The sequence below is a fragment of the Myxocyprinus asiaticus genome, chromosome 36 (genome assembly GCF_019703515.2).
Source record: "Myxocyprinus asiaticus isolate MX2 ecotype Aquarium Trade chromosome 36, UBuf_Myxa_2, whole genome shotgun sequence".
NCBI classification, from domain to species: domain Eukaryota; kingdom Metazoa; phylum Chordata; class Actinopteri; order Cypriniformes; family Catostomidae; genus Myxocyprinus; species Myxocyprinus asiaticus.
The window spans coordinates 39,573,758-39,588,953 of NC_059379.1; the positions used below are offsets into that span (position 1 = coordinate 39,573,758).

At 38.9% G+C, this 15,196-nt stretch overlaps 1 protein-coding gene across 2 annotated transcripts in view; it reads left to right on the forward strand.

Annotated features, from left to right (window-relative positions):
• Positions 1–371: 371 nt before the first annotated feature.
• lrrc3ca (leucine rich repeat containing 3Ca) overlaps positions 372–15,196 on the forward strand; it is a 46,044-nt gene continuing 31,219 nt past the window's right edge. The window contains exon 1 of one of the 2 annotated variants that reach the window (XM_051674561.1): positions 372–502. The gene's annotated coding sequence lies outside the window, so the exon portion shown is untranslated. The remainder of the gene's footprint in view (positions 503–15,196) is intronic. The other variant, XM_051674562.1, reaches the window with a different exon arrangement.

The following is a 15,196-nucleotide window of genomic DNA, read 5'->3' on the forward strand; positions in this document are numbered from 1 at the left end:
CAGTTCAGGCTCTGTTTGCCTGACATTCCGGCTGCTGCTGTAATCCAGAACCCCACCCCACCCCACCCCACCTCCCACACACACACACACACACACACACACACACACAATAATTCAGACAGCTACTTAAAAATGATGACCTGCCTGTGGGTGGGCTGCTGTTAATTCTGATTGATCTGGCCACTTATGGACTCAATTTAACAATTGGGGGTAATCTCCGTTTACCTTTTATAGTGTTAATCTAATGACCTGCTAAGCATAATACAATGTTTGTTGTTTGTTGTTTAAGTATATAAAAAGTGATTGGAGAGCAAGCAGTATAAATCTGCTGTGGGCTTTGATGCTGTAGTGATGTGTGCTGCTGGTTGCATGGAAACTGATCAGTGCGCGCGCTCAGTCTCCACGCGTACAGACGCGTCCACAGATCGCGGTGCGTGCGGATCTTCAATGCTAAAAGCAGACGGAATATTCACGCAAATGACACTCAACTCCTGTCAATACAGTAAGTACATAAATGCGAATGCAGATAAGAGCAGAGGAGATCTCAGAAGTCTTCAAACGGGAGAAATGTGAGTCAGTATTGTGTTTGTATGAGAAACGCACTAACGCGAACTATTACACACACGGCTTTAAACGCGTTTAAAAATGAGGAGATAAGACACATTTACAGCTGTACTTTGACGATTTACCGCTCGCCTGAGCGCTGACTGCATGCATTTGAGTGCATGTTTTGGTTTTATTTCGAAAGATATTTCTCCTACGAGTTAATACAGTGTACCTTTTTCAGAACCTCGAATGGAGAGATAACAACAGAAACAGCTGTTGTTTTTGCTGTACTAACAATATTTTTCTTAAATATGTTATATTATATTTAATTATTTATATTTTAATATTTAAATAACAGATTTTGTATAGGCTTTTATTATACATTATTTAATATAGTACTTATATTTTACAATACAATATTTTCCTAAGTATATTTTTAATTATTCTCATAGCATTCCACACTTTAAATATCGAACATTTGCAGTTGTCACCTTGATGATTTTTTTATTTTTATTTCTCACCCCTAAAAATGACTTATGGTTGGTGTAACCCAATATAGTCAGGTTGATTCAGTCATATTAAATAATATTTTTAACGGAATAAAACCAGTCGATAAAGATATTACCACATAAAGCACAATCTTTAGATTAAAACTTTTCCTACAGGGGCATAGCATTGGCTTTAAACAGTAATGGGGACACTTTAATTGAGTTTTGACTAAGTGTCGATTTATCAGTTCACTGATATTTCTGGAGACAGCTTATAAAATCTTCCTCAGTTATAGCCAACATACACCATTTAATTTTTCTATTCACCTTGTGACCTTAAATAATATAATAAGGAAAGAGCTGTATGTTAGGGTGATATATTGTGTGCTTTAAGGTTATTGGTAGGTCGACTTTCTGTGGGTGTAGATTATTGATTTGATCAAACACTGATAATTAAGCAGGTTGGCAGCAGGGACTCTGTAAACGATCACACTACAAGCGGTCCGGAGCACTCAGACATTGTTTGAAATCAATTATTAAAGAAGACTAGAGATGAAGAAATACAACAGTAGACTATGAACTGTTTTCAACATTTGCTGGTTTCATAAGACATACATGCCAATATCATAACAGCTTTGTTTTTTGTAGTTTGTTTTTTATGACCACAACATCCCCAAACCATTTACACCATTACTTTTTACTGTACACTTTAAAAACTGAAAATGTGTCATTATTGTTACCTTATTTCCACCCGATTTTGACCCTTAAAATGTCTTTACAATGTAATGTTACTTAATGTAGTCAGGTTGATTCAGTCATATTACATTTTGACTTAATTTAAATGTTACCACATGAACATTTTAGGTTATCTCACCTACAGTATATTGTTATTCTACTACTGAACATCCTTGGGACAAATTTATGGAGTCATGTGTGGACTTTTAGAATGAATACAGTATGATTTTGTTTGTGACCACTTGACCATCCATGAGTGGAATAAAGTGAGCAGAAACTATATATATATATAAAAAAAGAAAATGCATATAGTGCTAACATCCTCAAACCGTGACTGCAACTCATTCTGTACGTGAGGGCTCTCCAGGGTCACTGTCGTCTGCCAGACTCTCTTATCCCATAATGCTCATGTTCAGCATGAGTGAACAAGAATCACAGTTTAATGAAATGACAAAGTGGCATTAATAGAGCAATCATTATCTCAGTCAAGTTCTGTGTAATGACACGTTATTCAATACAGTCCAATTCAGTTCAGCTGTGCTCTTCCAAAGCTTATATGCTCCAAAAATACTATCCTCCATTTCTGGATTTTGCTAACGTTTTTTATTCTTTTCACAGCATTCTGATTGTATGGCTTTTGTCTGAGAGTCTGGTCACAAATTTCTCGGCAGTTCATTCATGGACCAGTCATAGCAATAGAAGTCAAGTCATTTTTATTTTTATAGCGCTTTTCACAACCATCATTTCAAAGCAGCTTTACAGGAAATCATGCATTAACAAAAAATCAAACTGTAATATCTGTAAAGTCTTAGAGTGATCGTTGTGTAGTTTGATTAAATGTGACTGTAAATTGGGTATAAAAATAAATAATTAATTAAATAAGTAAATAATAATTGTATTTAGAACCCCTGTGAGCAAGCCGATGGTGACTGTGGCAAGGAACACAAAACTCCATAAGATGTTGGTTAGAAAAATAACCTTGGGAGAAACCAGACTCACTGTGGGGGCTAGGAACGCACCGATACCACTTTTTCTCTTCCGATTCCGATATCGGAAATCTCAGTATCGGCCGATACCGATCCAATACCAGTGTTGTTTTTTTGCATAATCAGTTTAGAATATCTTTACATTATTGTGTGGAACTAATTGGGAGTACTCTTTAATATGTAAAGAAACACAAACCTCTAAATACACATTATTTCAATATAAATGTATAGCTTATTAAGAAATACTTTATTATTAACTAGTATTCTGGATAATGTAGCAGCAAAATTAACAGTAATTCCAGTATAAGTCATCAGTAGAAAAGAAGCCGTTTTTGTTTTTGTATCTGGACTTTAAAGGATTCAGATCTCTTTTTTGTTCAATTTAGTTGTAAGATACCTGTATCAGCTCACTTTTCATTCACGCACGTATTTTTTGGAACCCATTCAACTTAAATATTATTATCATTTGTAAACAAATGATAATAATAATAATATATAATAATAGTAATATATAGTAATATATCTCAATCGTGGTGCACTTTATGTCACGGATCCACTGGTCTCTCTCTCTCTCTTTCTTCCTCATTGCCGTCAGTGCTCACTCTCCCCTGAGTTCTGATTACACGCACTTGCATATCATTAGTGGCTAATCAAGGACTGCATATATACCCCGCTTTCACACACACTCTTTGTCTGTTCTCACTGATAGTATCTCTGAGAAAGTACCTTTCTACTATGTCAAACATACCTGTGTCTTCATTATTGCCTGCAAGTATCATAAGACTGTTGTGAGTTTTCTGTTCATCTTGTCTATACCCTGTCTGGATGTTACTCACCTGCTGTTTGCCACTCTGCTCAACTGGATTTACTCACAGCGTTTACATCACTGTTTCAATCATCTGTTCAATAAACCCTGCTACTGAGTTCATATCTCTGCCTCCGTGAGTCTCTCCATGACACCTTTAACTTTTAAACCCTCATGCTTTTATTTTGACATTCTGAACTCTCCAGGAAGTCCTGTATGTGTCTGTCTGTAGGCAGGTTCACAGTGGTTTAATTCGCTTCTTATTCAAATTCTGGTAAAAATCCGTTCTAAATGCATATAAGTGAACCAAACTATTGAGTATCTACATCTGAGATGAGTAGCACTCAAATATTTCGCACAGCGTGAAGGCTAAAAATAGAGCGGTGTGTAAACAGAGCAGCGCCATTCACTGATGCGCTGGAGCTGCGCGTGCATTTTATATATTTACTTATTAAACACAGCCTTTTGTGATTCACAGAGCTATTGCATGTCTTCAAGTAGCTTTGAATAAAATGCACGAGTCATATGAACTGCTTTAATGGTGTTTTTAATGGTTATTTTATGTCATTTTTGGAGCTTGACAGTAACGAACATGACTAACACACAGTATCGGATTTGGATCGGGCTCGTCGGACCGTTACCCGATCCATTTAAAAACATCAGTATCGAAGCCGCTACTGATCCAGGTATCGGATCGGTGCATCCCTAGTGGGGGCCGGTTCACTTCTGGCTAAACAGCATGCATATAATGCCAGTATTAGTTATTTATGTGCAGTGCAGTGTTTAAACAAAGATTTTGTATGAACTAAGATTAATGTCTAATGTCTTTGAAGTAAATCCTGGATTAACTGCAGAAGTTCACATAAATGCATTGTCCTTTGTTATTTGGATGATATAGGCATTTGTTGGCAATTAATTGATAGTCTATGTATTCCATTTTAAGAGTGTAGTCCATCATTAGACTAAGGTGATTCAGCCAGAGTTCAGTGAGGTATATCGCAGTTCAAATGGCAGGACATTTCGGTGAGGTCTATCCTAAGTCCAAGGTTCAGGCAGTGGCACATTAGTATCACATGTCTCAAGTATTTTTCTGTAATTTGTGACCATCATCCATTATGTTGCACCACAGTGTCTGTTAGGAAAAGCACTGACATCTCTCAAATATCAAAATGTTTCCTCCTGAACCTTTTAACCTCATTTTTCATCCTTCTCTTCTTTCTTGTAATGTAAGACTCTCTCCTCAGATTCTCTTGTTTCCTCTCTTGTTCTCTCTTGTTGAATCATGTAAACATCCTGTGTGGTTTCTCCTCACCCCCTGCATGCTTCACTCAAACGTCTTTATTCATCCTTTATTCTGTCCATCCCTACTGCCATTGAGCTTTCATTGATTTCCTTTGGCCCTCTCAGTTATACATCTCCCCATGTCTCTGTTTAGGTTTCTGTTGTCCTCACCTCTCACTGTCTGGCTGTCTATATCCTTATGTGTCCGGCCCACACTATCACTTGCGAAAAAGACATGACAGGACCCTGTTGTGTATTCATAAGCGCTACTGCTTTTCCAGTGGCTCTTATCTAACCTCTCCTCCCCCACCTTTCTCAGACATTTCAACTCGGCTCACCTCTGTCCACTTAAAAAGTTGGTTTACCCCGAAGTGAATTCTGGCATTACTTACCCACCCTCATTTTGTTCCTGTTATTTACAAAAAAAGGAAGAATCTTTACATAGCTCTATTTCATAAGACAACAGTTCATAGTGACCAGGGTCTGTAAAGATCCAAAAAGGACAGAAAAGCTCTATAAAAAGTTTTCTGAAACCATACGACAGCTTTGTGTGATGAACAGACCAAACATCAGGGACAAGTAAGGTTGAACCTGAACCGTAATCTCACATTTCAGTCGTTACTTACTCTCAAATCAAATCATCCTTGCAAATTATGTACTGTAGCTCTCAAATCAAATATGGCGCAGGTTTGACGTAATTTGGTCATGAGACACAGGAGATCCAATGATGTTTGATGTTATTGATGGCCAAACTACAACACAAGCACCATATTTAGTTTTGCTTCTAAAGACTACCTATGAAATACTTTATACCTTTGTTTTTGTATAAAGTTTTTAAACTTTTTAGGTGCTGTCATAGTGCTTTTTTTTTTTTTTTTTTTTTTTTGGACAGCTTATGTTATGTGTGAATTTGTTCATTCGTTGTATGGAAAAGAATTCTCCTTTTGTGTTGCACAAAAAAAAAGAAAAACAGCATACGGGTTTAGAACAACATCAGGGTGAGTAAATAATTTTTGGCTGAACTATTTGTTTAAAGAAATAACACTTCATGATACAGCAAGACTAAAATCACCACCAGTATTTTACTTTTCTTTTAGAACTGGGTTTCTCGTTTTGCCTTTCAGCAGGGGCACACTTTGGTCACTGAAGCATGAAAGCTGGGTTAATGTTTCTCTCTCTCTTCCTCAGTTTTCAGTTCAGGCTCTGTTTGCCTGACAATCCGGCTGCTGCTGTAGTCCAGAACGTCTTATTCCCCACACACACACACATACATGCACACACACACATGTTGGTGAGGCCATCCTTATTAGGACTCTCCATAGGCATAATGATTTTCATACTGTTCGAACTATATATTCTATCCCCGAACCCTAGCCCTACCCCTAACCCTCACAAAAAACATTATGCATTTTTACATTTTCAAAAAAAAAAACTTCATTTAGTATGTTTTTAAGCGATTTGAATTATGGGAACACTAGAAATGTCCTTATAAACCACATTTATATCATAATACCCTTGTTATTACCAGTTTGTAACCTAAAAAAATGTCCTCGTAAACCACCCAACCCCCCACCACACACACACAGGTTTGTTTTACTATATAAGTGTGGACATCTCATAGACTTCCATTGATTTAATAGCAGGCTAATGATATTTTCTATCCCTTGACCCTAATCCTACCCCTAAACCTAACCCTCACAGAAACCTGTGCACATCAGTAGATTTAAAGCTGATTTGGCCGATTTGTGGGCCTGTTTTACTAGTGAGGACCAACTAAAATGTTCTCACTAGTGGGTTTTCTACCAGTTTCACTATATTAGTGAGGACATTTTCAAAAATGTTGCACTCACAAATATAGTGAAACCTTTACACACACACACATACACACACACACAAACACACACACACACCCTTCTTTAGGAGACTCCCACTCGTTATGTGATACTAAGAGGTACTTAGAGATCGATTTCATTTTTAATCTGTGTAAGTGGACAGTGCTGGGTACGCTGCCATTTGTCAGCTACAAACTCAGTGACTTTTCTGGATGTGTTAAGAATTCTGAATTATAGGTAAAAATATTGATGTGCTGAAGTAAACAGAGGACGAGTGATTTTTCTGCTATTGGTAGAATTTGCTGTCTTGTGTAGATCTATAGTAATTTTTCTTATTTTCTACAAAAAAGGCACATTTAATGTCCCGTTACTTTTTCTAAAGAGATCCAGAGTGGGGACACAAGTAAATACTTCTCCATATTCCAGTATATGATAACAACAGGGATGTAAACTCCATGAGCATGTTTTCAGGTGATATTTTTTAAAGGATAAGCTAAATGCACCAATTCCAATGATTTTAATGATTCAAGTATAGCAAATTAACTGCACTATTGTGCAGAATTAGCTGCAAAAATAAAGGGTACTTTGGTGTGGCCTGCTTCTGTTTTACAAATTTGTTCAGTTTACTGATTAGTTCAGAGACCACTTCTGGAGAACACACTGGGAGGGCTTCTCATTTCTGAAATTGTGCATCTTCGCTTCCTTTTCCTCTCTTCCTAACTCCACTGTCTTAGGAAACAAGGAAAGGATGGAAGGAAAGGAAACGAGGACAAAGGAATTGAAGCAAGAAATGTTTGTAAAATAAAATGCCTTGCTCACTCGCACATCACTTCAGAGTGTGCTTTTGCACAGCTGCTGTACATCTGCGTGCTTGACTTTATGTTATTGAAACTTAATTAATATATTCAGAATAAATCCTAATAATTCAAGATACACAGTAAAAGTATGTGACAATTATGGTTTATTTAATCCGCAAAGGTGAAACATGAATTAAAACTGTTGTGTGAGATGTGAAGGGGTAGGAGAATTTATATGTGCCTGTTACGACCCCCTGTGCTCCTACAGGCCGGTAGTGGTAGTACCGGTGCTGTTGGGAATGGTGGGAGGGGTATGGAATTGTCTCATTGCCTACACCGGTATAGGTGTGAGCATAAAAGGAGGTGCTTTTCACCCTCTCGCTCTCTCTCGACACGCATCACTATCTCTGCGCACGATCACACACCCACACACACAGGCAAACACACACACACCTGTACGGAGCTCCACACTAACTCTTAAATGTAAACCCTAGACGCAATCAATAAATTATATTTCTGAGTTTGAACTCTATTGTCATATGTAAGGATACTCGTTTTCCTCTCTCGCCATGAGTTCTCCGGTTAGGCAGTGTGTTTCCTGCTGGATTGTGCTTTGCACGTCCTTCCTTTGCCATATTTTGTTTTTGAGGTAAACCCGGTTGAGGCAACGCTTCGGGTGATTTGACTGTGGGGTTGAGATGAGTAGCCAGGATAAAAAGCTAAAAGATACTGTTTTGAAATGCTTGATGAATGGTTTGGTAAAGAAACAGGTTCTTGTAAAGAGGGTAGTTACTGCTGAAGCAACTCTTCCTTCTGCTGATAGCGATATAAGTGAACTTAAAGAGATCTAGAGTGGAGGCTTGAGCTCAAAAGGATAGAGTTTGATGAATGTGAGTGTGAGAGACAGGTTATCTTACGACGAATGGAACTTGAGTTAGCTGCTGGGGCCAAGGGAGTTTCATTATCTTCTAGTGAGCCTCAGTCTCCTGTGTCTTTGCTCTTTTATTTTGGTAGAAATATCAGATTGGTTCCTTCTTTTTCAGAAAAAGAAATAGAAAAATACTTTTCACACTTTGAATGTGTTGCAATCACTTTAAAGTGGCCAAACAGTGTGGACTCTTCTATTACAGTGTATGTTGACTGGTAGGGCTCAGGATGTTTTTTCTTCTCAAACCATAGAAAAAACAGCTCAATATGTTGTAGTAAAATCTGCAATATTGCATGCTTATGAGTTAGTGCCTGAAGCCTACTGTCAGTGGTTCCGTGATCTAAGGAAGGGTGATAAAGACACTTATTTTGAGCTTGCTCGTGAGAAGGAACTCTCAGGATGTTAATACCAAGGAACAGCTCAGGGAACTAATTATTTTTGAAGAATTAAAAAATTGTGTCTCTGATGTGATTGCAACCTATTTAAATGAGCGGAAGCCCACCAAGTTATCTGATGCTGCTGTATTAGCAGGCAAGTTTGCTTTAACTCATAAAGGGCTAGTTAATAGCAAAAGCAGCGATCAGATGAGGGATAAGTCCTATTTTAGGGGTAAACCTAAACAAGGTGTGGTAGGGCTATTTCGAACTTTTCTCTCCATCTACTAAGCCCCGTTTGCTATCTGAGAGGAAGGCTAAGATAATTTGTTTCTTTTGTAAGAAATCTTGTCATAAGGTATCTGAGTGTTATGCCCTTAAAAAGGAAGATCAGCAAAACCTGTAGGTCTGGTGGTGTTTTGTCCGGGTGTAAAAAATCTGAAGATTCTAAAATTCTTCCATAAAAAACATGCGAGTTAAGTGATAAGAAGATAAGATATTCTCCATTCATTACACAGGGCAGTGTGTCTCTGCCAGGCCAAGATTGTGTTCCGGTTCTAGTTTTAAGGGACACTGGGGTGGCTCAGTCTTTTCTGTTCGATGGAGTTCTACCTTTATCAGAGGAGACTGCCACAGGATCACATGTTCTGGTTAGGGGAATTGAAATGGGTTTTATTGATGTTCCTCTCCATCGTTTCCAGCTCTCTTCTAATCTAGTGACAGGAAGTGTGGTGGTTTGGGGTGTGCCCAAATTTACCAGTTCCTGGGGTTAGCTTTATCCTGGGGAATGATTTAGCTGGGGGAAATGTGTGGAAATTCTTCTGTCTGGCCTCTTCCTGTTGTTGTGTCTGTTCCTTTGGTAGGGGATGTTTCTGATGAGAGCAAGTTCCCTGATGTGTTCCCTGCATGTGCTATCACAAGAGTTATGAAAAACAGGCTCAGTTGGAAGAGAACGGCAAAATAAACCCTGAAGATGAAGGACAGATTGGTGAGGCCTCTTCTTTCATTAAGGGGGAAATACAGGAAAGGGAAAGTTTAAAATGTCCATCTAAGGTAAGGCTAGGGCTGGATGATATGTTTTAAAAAATTATATCTTGATATTTTTCAGCCTATTGACGATATACAATATATATCTTAATAATTATGTATTTTCTCTAAAATGGCTCGAAAGTGTTTTAAAAAAACAAAACAATTATTAGAGGAACCATCATTTCATCCAAACAGCCAAGTAGTTTAAGTATTTTAAAGACATTAAATAAAAATCTAATAATTCGTTTTTCATTAAATAAACACAAAGGAGAATGAAATTCAATCATTTTCATTGATATGCACTTTATATTTATATTTCATACACAATGATACATTGTAGCTTAATAAAAAGCAATATTTACCTTCAAATGTTTTTTGCTCCTTTTCTGTTATTCTGTGCCGCGTTTGTAGATTTGTGTAACATCTTGTAGTGGTTTCTAATGTTTGGAATTGTGCGAATGCTTGAACCTGCATTCATTTGATTTCACAATGCACGTGAACTGATCTGAAATCGGTGCCATGCACGTGCACACAAATCAGCCATCAGCGTGTCACCGGTTTGTTCTGAATCACACACACAGACCACGTTTATTTGTTTTTAAATCACAGCCTTTTGTGGATTAATAATCTCATATGACCAACTTGCCATTTTGATGTTGTTTTGTTTAATTGTGCAGCCCTGAAGGATCGTGAAATTAGTCTACTGATGCACTCTTTATGAAACTTAATGGCCAAATGAAAGCACATTAAAATCATCGCGATATTCACGATATTGGTCAATTTTACGTAGCCAGCAAAATGATCTTGATTATATCGTTAATATTTGATATATCGGCCCAGCCCTAGGTTAGGCCAGTTGAATCTGTCCCTGACTGCAAACCTGATTCAGATAATACTAATGCTGGTATGTTTGCTGCTGGAAACAGTCCCCATGGTGTTCCCGTGTTTGGCTGATGCACAATGTGAGAGGGTGTTTACTGTTGGTGAATGCCAAAAAGATGAGATTGAGGATGCTGACTTTGAGGGGAAGTCTGGTTTTCAGAATGAGGATGTGACGAGGAGGAGGGCAGGGCCGGGCCGTGCGTACTCTCGGCCCGGCCCTGCGCTCCTCCTCGTCACAGAGTATTTGGATGTCTCTTCGATTACCAACCTCTTTCAGGTTCCACGAGATGAACTTGCTAGAGAACAGGCTGAGGACACCACCCTAAAATGTTTGTTTTCACTGGTGACCTGTAGTGGTAGCTCTGATTATGACTCTGATTATGATTATGACCTATTATTTCTGTTACTTTTTGCAGGATGGTTTGCTGTATAGGAAGTGGACTATGGTGAAGGATGCTTTTTGTCAAACCTTTATCCAGGTTGTAGTTCCCCTCAAGTTTAGAGATGTTGTAATCAAATTGTCTCATGATGGTTTAGCGGGACACACTGGGGTTAGGAAGATCTTTAATCGGGTGGTCTGTAGGTTTTACTGGCCTGGGTTAAAGACATATTGAAATATATCAAAGCATGTCATACATGTCATGTCAGGTTACAGGTAAGCCAAATCAGAAGGTGCCTTTAGCTCCCCTACAGCCTATACCTGCAATCTCTAACCCTTTTGAATATCTTCTGGTTGATTGTGTTGGTCTTTTGCCCCGCTTAAAAGCTGGACATTGCTACTTTCTGACTGTAATGGGTCAATCCACTTGTTACCCGACAGTTTATCCACTTAGGTCAATTACCACGAAGTCTACACTGATCAGCCACAACATTAAAACCACCTGCCTAATATTGTGTAGGTCCCCTTCGTGCCGCCAAAACAGCGCCAACCCGCATCTCAGAATAGCATTCTGAGATGCTATTCTTTTCGCCACAATTGTACAGAGTGGTTATCTGAGTTACCGTAGAATTTGTCAGTTCGAACCAGTCTGGCCATTCTCTGTTGACCTCTCTCATCAACAAGGCGTTTCCATCCACAGAACTGCCCCTCACTGGATGTTTGACGTTTTTTTGCACCATTCTGAGTAAATTCTAGAGACTGTTATGCATGAAAATCCCAGGAGATCAGCAGTTACAGAAATACTCAAACTAGGGGTTCACGTGACGCCATGCGAGAGACAGACGTGTGAATGACGAGCTCTGCGAACTTTGCTAGTTTTTTAATTATTTTCATGTTGTGATCTGGTGAGATTCGATACACCCAATTACATACTTGCTCTTTGAGGTAAATATGGCAAAGAAGTCAAAAGTCTCAGACTCTGGAGACATTAAAAAACACTTACGTGTTCAAGCTGAGGCCTCTGACGGGACTGCGAGACGGGGACTCGATTTGGACGGCACGTCGGGAGAAGAAATTCAGCGTCAGTTGTCCAACATGTCGGTGATGCTGACGAAGGTTCTTGCTGACTTGGAGGATCTCGCTGTAATACGTCGATCGATTACGGCGATGGAAACAAAATTCTCCGAGTTGTTTACAAGAGTGACAGAAGTTGAAAAACGAATCGATTATCTTGAGTCATCGGAAAGGGAATTAACTGCTAATCCGCCTGTGTCCAAAACAGATTTGGAATTAATTTAGGAAAAACTGGAATATTTCGAAAATATGAGCCGAAGGAATAACATACGAATTGTTGGAATTCCTGAGCATGAAGAGGGCAGAGATATGGTGAAATTCCTGGACGAGTTTTTCCCGAGTCTGCTCGACATAACAGGCCACAAGCTGGAAATCGAGCGAGCTCACAGAGTGCCTGCTCGCAGAACTGCTGAGGAAGATAGGCCTCGATGCATTCTGGCCAAATTTCTGAAATCATCTAATAAAGATCTCGTGTTGCGCCAGGCGAGGAGCAAAGGGAAGCTTTCTTGGAAGAACCATAATATTTTCTTGTTCCCGGACTTTGCGAATTCCACAAGAGAGAAATGCGATCGGTTCAAGGAATGCAAGAAACTCTTACATCAGAAAAAGATCTTGTTTGCTCTGATGTTCCCGGCCAAACTGAGAATAGAAACGAAGAATGGTTGCAAAGTATTTACTTGTCCAAAACAGGCACTCTCCTTTATAAATACATTGGAGTAAGCCATTTGATGTTTCTTAAATTAGTGGACTGACTCGCAGTTCAGGAACTCTATTATCTGAGGAAGCTGGGTGCCATTTTTGGTTCTTTTTGTGTTGACTCCGCCTAGCGGCTGGAGTTTGTTTTATGGCCTGACTCCAAGAAACTTTTGCATTGACAGAAGATTTTTTGTTACACCGAAGTTTCCGGCCAGATCGAGAATGGACACTTTGGATGACCACAAAATATCTATATGCTCACAAAAATTCTTTGTGCGGCCTCCGAGTTAGTTTGGCTCGTGATCATCCGAGGAACCGGGATGCCGGTTTTGTTTTTCGCGCTGGCTCTGCCTAACGGCTGGAGCTTGTTTTGTGGAATTACATTACTTCGGGACAGTTGTGGTTAAATATGTTTGTTCTTTGTGTTATGCCTCCTAGTAGAATGATTACCTCATCTGCTGCACTCATAACAGCCAGTTCAATGAACAATTGCTTGTCTGTCCGAGGAAACTGAATGGTTTTATATCAGCTGGAGTTTATTTTGAGGAGGAACACACCTTCAAGACAGTTCTGTGAATTAATCTACATGTTTTTTCTGTTATTCTACCTGTTGACTGGGGTATGTTTTACAAAGTATTTTCTGTTATTGTAATTGTGCCTCACAAAATTTGTGCAGAAGCACCGGACTCGAGCAATCCGATGGCAAAGTTATTGCGGGGGTTCTCGTAGGCATACATGGACTCTTTGAGTTTAGAGGGATTGTTGCCGGTTGGCGCTGTCGTGTGCGGGTTTAATGCGCACGTTTTTCTTTTTTCTGTTTGTTTTGTTCCGAGGGAAGTTTGGGGTTTGATTGTTGCATTAATGGGGAATGTGGTCTGTATAATTTTGTTTTTGACACACTTTTTTTTATTTTTTTTTTATTATATCAATATGTCAAATGTTAATGTGAATGGGTTATCTCTCTCCACATGGAATGTAAATGGGTTGGGGCACCCCATAAAAAGAAGGAAGGTTATTTCTGTTCTTAAGCGCAAGAAATATGATATAGTGTTTCTTCAAGAAATGCATCTTTCCCCGCAAGAAGCTGAAAAATTTGGGAAGATATGGGGTGGACATGTTTTCTTTAGTGCTGGCTCAAGTAAGAGCAGGGGAGTCATTATATTGATTAATAAACATCTACAATTCAAATGTCTCAAACAGATTAATGATAAATTAGGAAGAGTCATTGTTGTGTTAGGAGAAATTCAGGGGCAAAGGTTGATTTTGGCTAATATTTATGCACCTAACGTTGATGATCAGGGCTTTTTTATAGATCTTTAAGGGATGTTGCAAGCTGCTGGCATCTCTCATGACATAATATTGGGAGGAGACTTTAATCTTTTGATGGACTCAGTCCATGATCACAGTGAAGCAAAAGTGTGTAAACCCCCTAGAGCTACATTGACACTTCACAAGATCTGTAAAAATCTTGGTCTTGTAGATATCTGGAGACTTTTGAACCCATCTGGTAGGGATTATAAATTTTTTTCATCAGTTCATAAGATTTACTCTAGAATAGATTTTTTTTTTTTATATCGAAGTCCCTCATTTCATCTGTTGTTGATGGCTCAATTGGAAATATCTTAGTCTCAGATCACGCCCTGGTGAGTTTAGAGATATTGCCACATACAGAGAAAAGGAAATTATATAATTGGCGCTTTAATGTATCCCTTTTGCAAAATCCTGATTTTCAACAAATGTTAAAGACTGAAATCAGTGTCTATATGGAGACCAACTGGTCCTCGGTATCCTCTGTGGGCATGGCTTGGGAGGCACTTAAGGCGGTTCTTAGGAGTTGAATCATACAGTATGCCTCATTTATCAAAAAATTCAAAGCACGAGAACTTGCGGAGTTGGAAGGAAATATTAAAAGTGCCGAGGCAGAGCTGAAGCGCCGTATGTCATCTGATGGCCTCAGAGAATTGACCCGATTGAAATAAAGGTATAATACTGTTCTGTCGCAGAAAGTGGAGTTTTGGTTGTTCAGGGCAAGACAATCATACTTTGAGTCAGGGGACAAAGCAGGGAAGCTTTTGGCTAGATATATTAAGCAGAGAGAGTCTTTTTCTACTATTCCCTCGGTGAAATCTGCTGGTGGTGAAATTTTTACCTCAGCCATTGATATTAATAATGCTTTTAAAGAATTCAATCTTGATCTCTATAGTTCCACGTCTTCGTCTACTGATGAGGATATTAGGAACATTAGAACTCCCTAAACTGACGAATGAACAAAAAAACTCTCTTGATTCTGAGATAACCTTGGAGGAACTTGACGAGGTAATCAAGTCCCTACCTACTGGTAAGGCTCCGGGGCCAGATGGTTTT